General features: G+C 32.6%; 1 long non-coding RNA gene across 1 annotated transcript; it reads right to left on the bottom strand.

Moving 5' to 3' along the window:
- Positions 1-5,828: 5,828 nt before the first annotated feature.
- On the bottom strand, positions 5,829-10,258 carry LOC147473644 (uncharacterized). Its single transcript, XR_015210369.1, has 5 exons — positions 9,933-10,258; positions 9,765-9,821; positions 9,287-9,365; positions 8,167-8,304; positions 5,829-6,216 (listed from the first exon to the last, which is right to left on the bottom strand). It is a non-coding gene; the product is annotated as an uncharacterized LOC147473644 (long non-coding RNA).
- Between the last annotated feature and the right edge of the window lie 998 nt (positions 10,259-11,256).

Here is an 11,256-nt window from a genome sequence, read left to right as displayed (position 1 = left end):
ATGTGAGGAAAATAAGTCAAGGGAGTAATTGGAGTGTCCCCACATTTGTCTAATTTCTTCTCCATTTGAGAGAAATCTCATTTCCTCCCACGTGAATTATCAAACCACATTGATTCATTTTTATCTACCACATTAAAACAAAGTGACACCTTGCCTTTTTCTCACTATTAACACCTAATCTAATTTATTACATGCAAGGTGTCAACTTTGCACCAATAATTTGTTATCTTTGTCTTGACATGCTCCATGATTGATGACTCATCCAATCTTGTGGCCCCAAGATAGTGGGTCCATAATAATGTGATCGATGGATCCGGGTATTTTGGGCGTTTTTTTACAACTTCCTTTATCGCGTAGAGTTCATCGCCTCGATTGTCCGAAAGCAGCTCTCTCTTTGTCGATTCTGAGTCCTGGTTTTGAGAGAGGTAGGAGCTTTGGAAGTATGATGCTTCTACGTGGATTTGAGAAAATTCATATATACTGCCGTTCCTCGTGCTTTATTGCGCAGTTTAACCAATATTTCCATGTTTCCGCGCAAATACCGCAAAAGTATGAAAACATATTTATTTCATGATTATTAAACACATAATGAACCAAATTTATATGTCTCAATGGGGTTTCATAATACACTTTTGGGTGCTTATCAAACATGTTTTAAGGTTATTAGTTCAATGTATTTGCATCAAGTTTATGATTTTCCATTAATTATTCTTTGAGGTTAGTTCAATGTAATACATTGCATTCAGTTTCCAATTTCTCATTAATTATTCTTTGAGGTTAGTTCAATGCAGTTACATCAAGTTTCCAATTTCCCGTTAATTATTATTTGAGATTAGTTCAGTGCAATTGCATCCACTTTATAATTTCCTGTTAGTTATTCATTAAGGTTAATTCAGTACAGTTGCATCCAGTTTTTGATGTTTCGTTAATTAGTATTTGAGATTAGTTCAATGCATTTGCATCCAGGTTCCAATCTCCTATTAATTACTCTTTGAGATTAGTTCAATATATCTGCATCCAGTTTCTGATTTTTCGTTATTTATATTTTGAGGTTAGTTGAATGCAGTTGTATTCAATTTCCAATTCCCGTTATTTAATTTTTAAGGTTAGTTCAATGCAGTTGCATCCAGCTTCCGATTTCTCATTAATTATTATTTGTGGTTAGTTCAATACATTTGCATACAATTTTCAATTTCATGTTAATTGTTCTTTGAGATAAGTTCAATGCAATTTGCATCCAGTTTATGATTTCTGATTAATTATTCTGTGAGATTAGTTTAATGCATTTGGATCCAGTTTCCGATTTCTCGTTTATTATTTGATAAGATTGCATTTGTATCTAGTTCCCGATTTCCAGTTAATTATTGTTTGAGGTTAGTTCAATGAATTTGCATCCAGTTTCTAATTTTCCGCTAATTATTTCTTGAGGTTAGTTCAATGCATTTGCATCCAATTTATTATTTATGCTTTGAGGTTAGTTCGATGCAATTACATCCAGTTTCTGATTTCCTATTAACTATTCTTTGAGGTTATTTTAATGCATATTTGCATTTAGTTTCTGATTTCCCACAAATTATTCTATGAGGTTAGTTCAATGCAGTTACATTCGATTTTTTATTTTTTGTTAATTATTTTTTGAGTTTAATTCAATGCATTTGCATTCAGTTTTTGGTTTTCCATTAATTATTATTTGAGGTTTGTTTAATATATTTGCATACCGTTTAAGATTTCCCATTAAATATTTTTCAAGGATTTGCATCCAATTTCTAATTTTCTGTTAGTTATTATCTGACGTTAGTTTAATGCAATTGCATCCAGTTTTTGATTTCTAGTTAATTATTTTTTGAGTTTAGTTTATTGCATTTGCATAAAATTTTCGATTTCCCGTTAATTACTCTTTTAGCTTAGTTATGTATTTGAATCTAGTTTTCGATTTCCTTTTAATTATCCAGTGTGGTGTGTAATACAAACTTCTATTGATCCATCTGTAGAATGTCCTTGCAAACATGACATAAAAAATAAATTATGTTTGATTTACTATATTGGATCATCAAAGATTATCCAGTTCCCGATTTCCCGTTAATTATTCTTTAAATTATGCATGACTTACTATGTGAAATCTGCAAAGATTATATACGAACGGGTGTTGTTATATTAATTATTCTAAAAAATATTTGCAAATATGCAGAACTATTATATATTAATATTATATTGATCACTCATCCAAATTTCTTATAATGTGAAAATCTCACTCTCTATTAAAGAAAAACTCACATTTGATAAAACCCTTCAACTTCATTTGGTTGTTTAATAATAGAAGTTTGATTGAAGTTTTGTGAGATTGCCTAATAAGACGAAGTTCGTATATATTGAAGCTACTTGAATAGCAAGGACTTACCAATCATACAGAAAGAGATAAGATAAACACAATTTTAAATGCAAAACACAACATATAATCCAACTATGTTTTGATGTTAGTTCAATGCATTTGCATCCAGTTTCTGATTTTCCATTATTTATATTTTGAGGTTAGTTAAATGCAGTTGAATCTAATTTCCGATTCCCGTTATTTTTTTTAGGTTAGTATGTTCAATGCAGTTGCATCTAGTTTCCGATTTCTCGTTAATTATTATTTGTGGTTAGTTCAATACATTTGCATCCAATTTTCAATTTCATGTTAATTGTTCTTTGATATAAGTTCAATGCATTTGCATCCAGTTTCGATTTCGACATTAATTATTACGTGAGATTAGTTTAATGCATTTGCATACAGTTTTCGATTTCGTTTATTATTTGATAAGGTTGCATTTGCATCTAGTTTCCGATTTCATGTTAATTATTGTTTGAGGTTAATTCAATGAATTTGCATCCAGTTTCCAATTTCCCGTTAAGTATTTCTTGAGGTTAGTTCAATGCATTTGCATCCAGTTTATTTTTAAAGATTAGTTCAGTGCAATTGCATCCGGTTTCTGATTTCCCGTTAATTATTCTTTAAGATTAGTTCCACACATTTGTATCATGTTTCCAATTTATAATTAATTTTTCTTTGAGGTTAGTTCAATGCAGTTGCATCCAGTTTTCGATTTCCCGTTAATTTAATCTTTGAGGGTTAGTTTAATGCATTTGCATCCAGTTTCTGATTTCCCGACAATTATTTTTTGATATTAGTTTGATGTATTTGCTTCCAAGTTTTGATTTTCCGTTAATTATTCTTTGAGGTTAGTTTAATGCAGTTGTTTTCATATTCCGATTTTCTATTAATTATTTTTTAAGATCAGTTTAATGCTTGCATTTACATCCAGTTTCCGATTTCTCGTTAAATATTATCTGAGGTTAGTTCGATGCATTTGCATCTCTAGTTTTCGGTTCTCCATTAATTGTTCTTTGATGTTAGTTTCATTCAGTATTATATATGTTTTAAAATATTTGTCATTATTGCTTTGCCGTTATTTTTTTTTTTTTTCATTTTCTATTATATATTTTGTGATGTTATTTTTTGTATAATTTAATTTTCTATATGTAATTTGTTTTGGTTTGGTATATAATTTATTTAAACCCAACGTTCACTTTAACTGAATCTCATTATTCCGCCGAATTATCTTTCCAAATGAACTAAAATTTTGGAAAAATAATCATTATAGTGAGTGGTTCATAACCACAAAAAATTAGGTTTGAATTCATTTTGTAGGTGAAGTTTTACGTACGTGCTTATTTTAAGTTAACTTAAGTAGTTACTTTTTAGAGAATTACTGATATATATATATAGTGTTGAAAATTTATAAATTTAATTGGAATATGTCATAATTATTATGATTTTTGGAATCCTTAACTATGAATAAATATTTAAATCTCATTGTGGATGGCGCATCAAATCGAAAGGGTTTTAGAAAAATCGTTTTCGGTGGAAACTATTGTTTTTAGCCATTTAGTTTTTTGTCTCATATTTTTTTTTTCATAATTAGCTATATTGTTTAGGAAAAGTTGGAGACTCTGTGAAACTCTAGATGAGATTATTTTTTCATAATTAGTTATAGTGTTTAGGAAAAGTTAGAGACTCTTTGAAACTTTAGATGGGATTGTTTTCTTATTTATATCCTACTTTTTTATAAGTAGTAATAGGGTTTAGAAAAAACTGGAGTCCCTGCAAGTGTTCCAACAAATAGATTGGTGAGGGTATAACTATAATATATATCTAAGGAATTGGAATATGTCGTAATTATTGTGGTCGTAATTGTGATTTTTGAATCTTTAATTGAATAAATGTCTAAATCACACAGTGGATGACGCATCAAATCAAAAGGGTTTTAGGAAAATCGTTTTCGGTGGAAATTATTGTTTTTAGCAATTTAATTTTTTGTCTCCTATTTTTTTTTTCGTAATTAGCTATATTGTTTAGGAAAAGTTGGAGATTCTGTGAAACTCTAGATGAGATTGTTTTTTCGTAATTAGCTATAGTGTTTAGGAAAAGTTGGAGAGCGAGTCTATGAAACTCGAGATGGGATTGTTTCCTTATTTATATTATACTTTTTTATATTTAGTAATAGAGTTTAGGAAAAACTGGAGTCTGGTATAACTATAATATATATCTAAGGATAAAGATAAATATTTATTTTCTATTTTATCTCCTACTTTTTCTTAATTAGCCATGACACGTGGACACTCTAGAAACGCTTCCTCAATTGAAGATGGTATAGCTATAATATATATATAAAGATTGTAGCTTAGTTCAGATATTCAATTATCAACTAGCTATTTGGCCCGGCCTACGACCGAACTTGCAATTTTTTAAAGTTGACTTTGGGCTTGCTATATTTTTAGTTTATTTTATTATTATTATTATTATTATAATATTATGAAGTAGAAATGGATATTATATTAAACATTAAAAAGCATGGATAATATTCCAGATGATATAATGTTAAAAGAGATTATTAAAATGAGTTGTAGGTGGAGTTCATGTATGCACAATCACAACCTAGGGACAAATAGTATAAAGAAATTGATCAATTTTTTTTGTGTATCTTTCAAAGAGGAATCCCCATTATCTTCTAATGACAACAAAATTCAAATGAAAAAATCTCGGGTTTACATGATAACCTTCATAAACTAAAATACGTGTCAAGTGCATAATTACATTAACTGAGGTTACTCCAAATGGTACACTATTATGCTATTTTTATCTGAACATGAATGAAATTTGGTAGGATGTTACTGCCCTACTGTTTTTTTTCTTAACCAGGTGTCTGAGCCAGCTTACGCGCACTAAGACTAATCCCGGGCCCTGGTTAGAAATTCGACCTGATACTGCCTCGCCAGTGACCTTGAGGGGATGTTACTGCCCTGCTGCTCAAGTCCATATAGAAATATTTTGGAAGAATAACCACCATTATAATTGTAAGGCGTTAGGCCGAGAAATTTTGGTTGTGAAGAATGGAGGCTCAACATCATATTTCCAACTTACCTTATTACTAAAGTTAAAATTTTAGTGTGTTTGACCTGTCTAAGAAATTATAGATTTATTAAAGTTGAAGGATCTAATCCTTCTTACCTTATCATATATGTAGAAAGTCAGAAATACTTCAAAAGAGTGATCAAGTCCTATTCTCATGAAAAAAAAAAAACTATTTATTATGGGGTATGCTGAGTGCTTTTTCCCCTTTTCAAATCATACGGGAATGAGGCTCCAACAATTCGACTCTAATAACATGTTTTAAAATCATGTGCAAAGACATGCCAAACTCCTTACAAAATAGGATTAAAAACTAAGTGCATGTGCAATGCAATCTTACAAAACTAACATTTGAAAAAGTTGCAACCATAATAAAAAAGATCTGTCCAAATGGAACAACAACTAATATCTTTACTCAGAGAAACATGTCTGAAAACTTTGTACAAAAAATATCAGAATTGTCCACAGGAGTAAAATTTTCTACCAACAACCAACCACATCCATTAACTAAATTGTTAACATTATCATTAGATACTAATGACAACATAATTATTTCCTAACCATAAAACTTCATTGAACGCCCCAGAAACTTTATTGAACACCCAAAGCACCATCCACATCCAACAAGTTTGCTTAAACCCCCAAAGCCCAATTGTCTGGTCTCTCAGGGTCTGCCTTTTCCTCTATGGTGAAAGTGTGAAACAGTTTGCTTTCATCCTCTGCCATGCTAACTCAAGCAAGCTCTCAATCTCTAGAGAAGCTGCAACCTGCAAAAAATAACGCAAACAATCAACCCAAGTTAGATCACAATAGTAGCAAAACCAAGGGGAGAAGAAACGACATTATGAATATAGAATGGGCACTCAGCCAGAGCCCCTTGATCATACACACCCAATCGATTGGCATTGTGACTCCTGAAAATAAGTTTGACATACCTGACTTTTAGAGATTACGGGAGATGCAAAAACCACTGTGAAGCTTTACATAGCAACGAGCTAAAGAGGTACAATCATGGCCCTCTTCAAAGGGAAGAAATTTGCCAATCCCAATTGTAAAGAAGTAAAACTTTACATATAAGCTAAGGTCGTGATAATGAAAAAGTGGATGCACTCTTCCTTTGGAGAAGAGTTGCCTACGTATCGAGTCTTTTTGCCAGATTCGAATCAAGCCAATCGTAGTTTCATAGAGATTGAAGATTGAGAATGTGACATGGAGAAGGTGGAGAATGGAGATGAATCATAGAATTCCCCTCCTCTCCTTTGGTCACCTCTTTGTGCTATAACTTTCTTTAGTACTCCATAAATATCAATTAAATGAGATGACCTTGGTGCTCCCTTTCATTGATGACCTTTGGTCTTTGTGTAACTATTTAGTAACTCATGACTCTTGAGATGTCCGGTTGCTATGATCTAATAGGTCGGTCATTAGTTAGGTTGATCAGTGATAAGACACGTGTCGTTAATATATTAAATATGAATATATGTCCCTCACACCAATAACAAAGTATATATTGGCATATAATTTAAACATGATTAGTTCACATAAAACAAGTGGTATGATCTTCGAATTATCGATCAGTTGACATTACGCACAATTGGAAGAGGTGAGATCTAGGCTATTTGTTCCAATGGTTTATTAGCACATAAACTAATAATCTACTTAACTTTTAATATTTGGATTAAGGAAGTATTATTCATTAGTCCAGTGCTCACCGGTGGCTAGCTAGAACCTTTTTTGCAATGACCTGCATATTATTAGTTTAAAATTTATGAGAGAAAGATCTTTTTTCTATGGTCTTAGCTGATTATCCAATTCATCTTCGTATGTGGTAAGCAAGTTTGCATCTCAAGTTTTTAGGTAGAGGGTTTAAATACTCAAATATACAATAATTCACAGAAATACATTATAGTTACTCTTTCTTCTTTTTCATGTGTAGCTTGTCCTAGTCCTTAGTGTTACTTTGGTTTCCATTCTTTTCATTATCAAATGTCAAGTCCCTCCCCATCCTTCTTTTCCCTTTTCTGAAAGGAGTTTTCGTCCTACACAAAGAAACCTAAATATTGTAAACTTATATATGTATGGATCCTATATGACTCTAAGTCCTAAAAGTTCTCCATTTTGATGATACTCGAACAGCAAAACCCACCACAAACTGTAGTGGTAGTATTGGGGGCCCAAAGGATCAAAGAGAGGGTGCGCCCGAGGTAACGAAAGATAGTGCGCCAGGGCAGATCTTGGATCGGGCGCTTAAGTCACGTGGTCGCAGTACGGAAACCCTACACGCGTAGAGAAGGAGACCGCGAGATGGAGGGACAGGTGGAGGGCCCGGATGAAGAAAGGAAAGGATATAAAGAGAAAGTGAAGGGAAGAAAGGGGAGGAGGTAGCCATCAGAAAAGTGGAGAGAATAGTGTCTGAGGAGAGAAAATAGTGAGAGGAAAGAGAAGGGAACTGTAACAAGTGTCTGAGAGCTAGGGGTTAGTGCTTGTAGTAGAAAAAGGGGTGTAACACAAACATCATCATTAACTTCACCTCAATACTTGTCCGAACCACATTCTTATATGCATTAATACACTTACACTAACGATGTGAAGTAACTTTTTGAAATGCAAACTATGAAAGTATGGGACAAATAAATATAGATGAGAAAGCTGATAATAGATTCAATAACCATAATATACATAGGTAAAAGTTATAGATTTTACAATTATTTACGTACTTGAATCGTCGGTCCTTCTGCCATGTCCAAAGTGGTTGACCTGCATGATCTTGTGCAATATGGTTTTGTCCAACTCATCTTCTCCATTCAAGGTAGAGAAGTCGTGTCAACATGCGCAGAACAATCATCTACATATGACTGGAAGAAAGCAACTTTGTGAACTCTTCAAATATTCATAAATTACTGAAACAACAATAAAAGAATATAAGATTTATCAATGTAGATCAGTGGTTAATTACTACTCTACATAACAAAATATAATGTTACATGTCTAAGTGCACACGCTATGCAACAGAAACTTATTTGCGTCCCATCTTCTCAATCAACTTTACAATTGAGATTACTCGGTTACTGGTCTTAATAACTATGACATCCTTCTTAACCAAGCCATGTGACCAAAATTAAGCTTCAGTTGACCGAAATTAATTCTTAGATCCTAGATTGCAAAGCCAAACAAAGTCGAGCATGGACACAAAATTGTGAATTACCAAACTATGTTGCATTAGTAAATAATAGGATAAAGATTCAAATGAAGGGAAAAACTTAATATGCAATTGTTAATTCATCAGCACTCTAAAGATTTGAACATTAACAAAAGATGATATATTAACCCCAAGAAAAACATGTACACAAATAAGAATATAATAAAAATTAGGGTTGGTACATATACGTAAAATGTATGGTTTGTCAAACCTCCCTCAATTATTTTGGAAGTCACAGTCAAACGTACTAATGTTATACCTGCATTACCTTCTCTCTTAACACTCCAAACCTGATGGTAAACACCAATCAAAATTACAAATTTTGTTGCATACTACTTATAGTGTAAACCAAGTGTATGGAAGCATATATACTTTTCACATAGACAACTCATATCCATTACATGACAATCCCAAAACCTAATTTTAAAGTCAATGGAAGTTGATATTCAATGCCAAAAATTTGACAATAATTTCCTCATGATACAGTCGTTAGAGAGGATCGTACATAGGAATTAAGAAATGTGTAATGGGAATGTAACCATCGACATCTTTGTAAAAAAAAATACCACATATATACATAAATGTATAGGTTAGAGTCCAAAACAAAATGAAAATTGAAGTAGAATGAAAAGAAAAACCTTGCAAGATTGCCAACTTAGTAGTGATGTTGGCAAGAGATTAACACCTTCAGAAGTCTTTGATATGCAGCTTGATCCTCTAGGTGCAAAAAAATAAAATAAAATGTGCATAACAAAATTAGGTGAGTTCAAAAGATATACCACTTTAATGGCTGAACGCAAAGTGGTTGAACGCGGTTGAAGGACTTGGTTCCTACATGCATTTGCATAGTAAAACCTTTTCTCTAAACAACCCTAAGAAAGAAATCTAATAATAACATTTAATGGTGCGTAGTTAACTACGCCATTACTCACAAAAAGGCAGAGTTGACTACATCGATCATTATTCAGTTTTCTCAAATACAAAAAAAATGTGGCTCTTAAGGGCTTTATGCAATACCTGCTAGCTTGTCCGAATTAAATTTTTAGGTGGACACCTGACTTAAAGCCATATAAAATTAGTACTTTGCATGCAACTGATGGACATGAATTCAATTACCTTTGGCTTGTAAATATTGGAACATTGTGTACATCATAACTTCTCATACCGTGTAAACTGCAAGGAACAAAATAAGATTGATTATGCACATTGATTATAATTATTTATTAGGGCGATCAAAACAGACCCAATTAGGCATAAAATGTTAGACCCGAAAAAAAAACATACCGATTATACATTTAATATAGGCATATTGAATGAACTATTAGCTAGTGAATGCGTGATCTTCAACAAAATTTGGAATGAGCTTTGGTTCTCCTGGATCACATTAGATTCAAAAGTCTCAAACATGCAATCTTCATAACACTATAATTCACTGCTAAATACATATCATAAGGAAGCATTCTTTCCTTTTGTACACCTATGCCATCCTTATAAATTTTGTCAGACATATATTTCCTTTGGTATGTTGGCTTGCAAAGGTGACCAACACATGCATAAACATACATATAAAAGTTTCAAGCCTGAAAGTCAATATTAAGCTTTCATATGCCACATTCAATTTGGAAGATAAATTATCTAGAATGAAACTAAATGATTTAACCTTGCTCGCATTGCATTGACAAAAAAGGATAATCAATATATAAAAGGTTATCAACTCTTATCCTTTTAGAGGGCATGCATTTATCAAAGCTCTAATTTTATAGGGGTTAGCAACTTTAATCCTTTTAGAGGGTATGCATATATTTAGAGTCTTGATATCAATAGACCGATCTGTTGGTAATACAACACAATCTAAACCAACATTGTAGTTTAGTTCAAGTATTCAATTAGAAGTTTAGGTTTTTTGGTTATCAAGTATGACTTATCTATTAATAAGACATTGTAGTTTAGTTAAAGTATTCAATTATCAATTATCAAATTTTCAAAACATATTATACTTTTCTCCCTCAACTTCTACAATTATTATATTCAATCTTCTTTCTCTTTAAATCTATTCCTCCTTTTAAAGATCTCGATCGCTGTAGAAAGTAATTTAGGAAAAAATTAAGCTCTGGCTGAACACTCATCGGAAGTGGAAAAGAAATAGAAACCGGATGTGAATCCACATGAGGAAAAGAGAGAACTGGAAACCACTCCCCCTGAGATAGAACATCACCCGAAAAGAACGGAGCATGTTCGAAGAAGGTAACGTCCATGGAGATGAAACAACGATGAGATAAGGGGTGATAACACCGACAACCCTTCTGAGAATGAGAGTAACCCAGAAACACACATTTTAAGGCACACGGATCTAGTTTAGAGATAGACCTGGTGACTTGGAAGAAATAGACACACCCATAAACACGAGGTGAGATTTGAAAAATAGAACGATCAGGATAAATAATGGAATACGAGGTGCGAAAGCCAAGAGCTCAAGATGGAGAACGGTTAATGAGATACACCGTCGTAAGGACAGCATCAGACCAGAAACGTGAAGGAACATTCATGCCAATAGACATAGCACGAGCAAGATCAAGAGTATGACGGTTTTTTTCTTTCTGACTTGCCA

This window comes from Coptis chinensis, unplaced genomic scaffold, assembly GCF_015680905.1.
Source record: "Coptis chinensis isolate HL-2020 unplaced genomic scaffold, ASM1568090v1 utg1995_pilon_pilon, whole genome shotgun sequence".
NCBI lineage: Eukaryota > Viridiplantae > Streptophyta > Magnoliopsida > Ranunculales > Ranunculaceae > Coptis > Coptis chinensis.
This window is presented reverse-complemented; position numbering and strand designations above follow the sequence as displayed.